Source organism: Lactuca saligna, chromosome 3 (genome assembly GCF_052625555.1).
Source record: "Lactuca saligna cultivar CGN05327 chromosome 3, ASM5262555v1, whole genome shotgun sequence".
Taxonomy (NCBI): Eukaryota; Viridiplantae; Streptophyta; class Magnoliopsida; order Asterales; family Asteraceae; genus Lactuca; species Lactuca saligna.
In genome coordinates, this window is record NC_136419.1 from 79,790,300 (window position 1) to 79,794,192 (window position 3,893).

Sequence of the window (3,893 nt, forward strand, 5' to 3'; positions counted from 1 at the left end):
TTATGGATTGTATCTGGTTATGGCATGACATTCTTATTGGTTTTCATGCTGGTAGTTAGGATGAGGTTATGTTTATGTTTAGCGACCTGGTTAGGTCAGCGTCCTGGTTATTGGATGGTATTATGTGATATGCTAGTATGATATGTTAGATTAGTATCCTGGTAGATAAGATGGTATTACTTGCTATGTGGTATGATCTGTTAGATCAGTTGTCGTCTATAGACTATTATGTGATTATCTGTTATACGTACACATGTTTGTTTAGTGGTTAAGGCTTATCTGATTTGTGCGAAAGCCAATAGACCTGGGCATTCCAACCTTGTGATTGTGGGTCATGAGGATTCCATTCCGAGGATGATTAGACTCATAGTATGTGGGCATTCCAACCTGTTGGTTGTGGGCTTGGTGTATTCCATCCCGAGGATGATTGACCCATAGTATGTTGGCTTTCCAACCTGAGGATTGAGGGCATGGGGTATTCCAACCGATGGTTGACTGGATCCATAATATGTTTTTTGTGATTATATGTGTATTGTTGTGGGTATGGGTATTTTAAGGGAGGGGGGGGGGGGGGGGGGGACTCACTAAGCTTTCAGTCTTACATTTTCAGTTTATTTTTTTAGTTACATCAAGGGATCGCGGCAATGCGAATGCATGATCGTACAACACCTCATGTTTTGTTATCATTTATTGGTAAAACTCTAATATAGACTATTTAGAAAACTAATTTGTAATAACTGTTGGTTTTAAATGTTTTTGCAAAGTTTTAAATTAACTTAAAATTTATGGGTGTTACACTATAATAGTTATGCTCCCACTAGCATGATAATTATTATCTTACCAGCATAACACTTATGATCCCACTAGCTTTGACATGTACTCAGAAATCAGCTTTACTTCTAGAAATCAATACTTATTGACTTTCTTACAAAAGTTTAGATTTCTTATACGACATGCTTCGATAAGACTTTATCTAGGCTTCTCAAAGGCGTACACCTTTCCTTAGATAGCTCACATGTGTGTCTTAAAAATTCTAGAACTTACAACAATAAGTATCAAATGGTTAGTCCCTTTGCCATATCTCACAATTCAAATTATGAAAAGCAATGTCGTAATCATATTTGAATTGGAGAATGAAAATATCACAATTCTATCTCCTTAAAATCTACTTAGTGAAAGTGTTTCCTCACAATCATTTTCATGAATTGGAGAGAAACCTTTTGACAATTAGATTTTATGTTTTATGTATTCCTTTCCATGTAAATTTGTCAAACCAATATCATAAGACATGGTCAGTGACAAATCCAAACTCATATGGACTTAAGTTATTCAATCTTAATTTCTTGCCATATGGTAGAATAAGGGCCTACCATTTCTTCCAAGTAGTTATGCAAACAACTTAGAACTCATAGAACTCACATGCGTAGTCAACCTTAACTGGAATGGGCACAAAAATAAGAATATGTCAGCATGATAGGTTATAAACCTCAATTCGTGTGATAGTGATAAACAGTAAGTTTTTTCTTGATTAGTTTTTCAAACATGTCAAGATCTTTAAGACTCCAATTGCCCTCTTGACATATAATATTCTCTTGTTATTAATCATTTCTTAACAAATCGAATGTTCAAGCGTTAGTGCGGATTCTTATCAAGACAAACACTTCACACAATTTTCTTTAAGAAAAATCAGCAAACTTCCCCGAAGTACTACTTGTACAGTACATCAAGTTCAATCCAAAGACCCATACAGTTGATCTATTGCTGAAGAATGTATACATAGGGGTGGTATATAATCAAGGTTCTACAGGTTTAGAATTGATGATTCCACTTTAACTTCTTTTCCTCGTTGGGATGTGAGGTTAAAGAAGAATCATTTATTCGACTACCTTTTTAATCATAATTATATACGACTCGTATACACGAAACTGTGATTGATGAACTAAGTATGATTTCTAATATGAACTTCAGGACAGAGACTGCTCAATACTATGATTAATCGCATCGTTGTGAGAACAAACTTAGAACCTAATACGACTCCTGTAACAAGATCGCCCTACGGTCTAACACCCATGGAGATATAAGAACCATCCGGATAGCATAACGACTACTCAGCAATAGAATGAGAAGACCAAGCTCCTCACGTTGGAGAGCTCCAGTCTTATTCTTCAAGAAGACAGACTTCAACGGGTGCGATCATACCAGCATTAATGAACCAGATCCCATTAGAACCCCATAGTTAAACGTGCTTGGGCGAGAGAAGTACTAGAATGGATAACACCTTGAGAAGTCCTCGTGGTGCAGACCTCGATAGGACTTCCATTAGAAATCATTACCTTCTGCCTCGCATAGATGAATTGTTTGACCAACCGCAAGGAACGATGTACCTTTCAGAAATGGACCTAAGATCCGAATATCACCAGTTACGAGTGTTAGTGAAGGGTGTCCCGAGGACAATCTTCCAAACTTGATATGGACACTACGATTCCGTAGTGATACCCCTTGGATAGGACCAATATGCCCGTAGTATTCATGAACTTAATGAATAGGGCACGTCATTCTTACTTGGATCATTTCATCATTGTCCTTGTAAATGACTTACTTATCTACTCTCGTACTAAGAAGGAAATCATAAAGGGAATCTACAACGAACCATGGAAACATTACTATCAGAGAAGCTTTACGCGAAGTTCTCTAAATACAAGTTTTAGAATTGAAGAGTTGAATTCCTAAGACACACTATTAGTGATGTGGGAATTCTTGAGGACCCTTCCAAAAATCAAAACCGTTGAGAATTTGTCAGCACCGAAGACGCCGATGTGAATTCGCTAAATTCTAGGTCTCGCTGACCTACAGTCGAGAGTTCATCCAGAACTCATCGCGAATTACAAAACCTCTTATGACTTTAACATAGAAGGGAGTGGCCCTTGACTGGGAAGAGAAACAAGAAAAAGAAACCTTTGGAATTCCAATTGAGAGACCAAATCCTTTTGGAAGTCTCACTCTGGGAAGACCTGATACGTTTCGGATAGCGTGGGGAGATAAATCCAAGAGAATTAGGACCTCCGAGATTCTTGCCCGAATCGGCCATGTAACTCACAAACCCAACCTACACCGCGAGCTCAGTAACGTACATTTTACCCTTCACGTCTTAAACTTGAAAACGTACCTTTCCGTCAGGACTCTCGAAATCCCACTCGATGAGATCTAGATCAATGATAGCCTCGCCTTCGTGGAAGAACCGTAGTGACCATCAATCGAGAGGTCAAGCGGATGAAGCAACGCCGCCTCCCATTAGTGAAGTTTCGTTGGGATACCAACCGAGGACCCGAATTCACTTGTGAGCGCGAGAATCAATCGATTAGGAAGTATCCCCACTTCTTGTCTCGATTATTCATGCCTACTCCTTTACCAAAATCAGAATTTCGGGATGAAATTCCTTCTAACGGAGGGATGATCTGACATCCCGAAATTTCTATTATGTACATCCCTTCACTTCAATAGAAGTCAGAAGAGTTTCTGCTAATTTTCAAGCTTTTTGGAATAAGTTTGAGTATTTTAGGATTAGCACTTTAGGAGATATCAGGAGAGAGGATACCCTAGGGTTTATTGTGCATCAATAAACTTCCAAAAACATCAAGAGTTTTGATTTTACGGCCCAAATGGCTTATGGACCGTAAACCCTAGTGACTACATATATGGCACTTAGCCATTTTTCACACCTTTTCACCATTTCAACTAGAACTCAAATCCTCTGAAGTAGCATCCGACTTTTCCTCCTTGATCTTCAACTTGTAAGTGTTTCTAGCCCTATTACGTTGTTATATTACTTAATCTGATAATCTAAGATACTTCCATCCGTGAAATCATTCCAAATGGTTAGATCTTCAAGTTTC

The 3,893-nt window shown here is 38.3% G+C and overlaps 1 pseudogene; it reads left to right on the top strand.

Moving 5' to 3' along the window:
- Positions 1–2,185: 2,185 nt before the first annotated feature.
- On the top strand, positions 2,186–2,304 carry LOC145038070 (5S ribosomal RNA; annotated as a pseudogene).
- Positions 2,305–3,893: the final 1,589 nt, after the last annotated feature.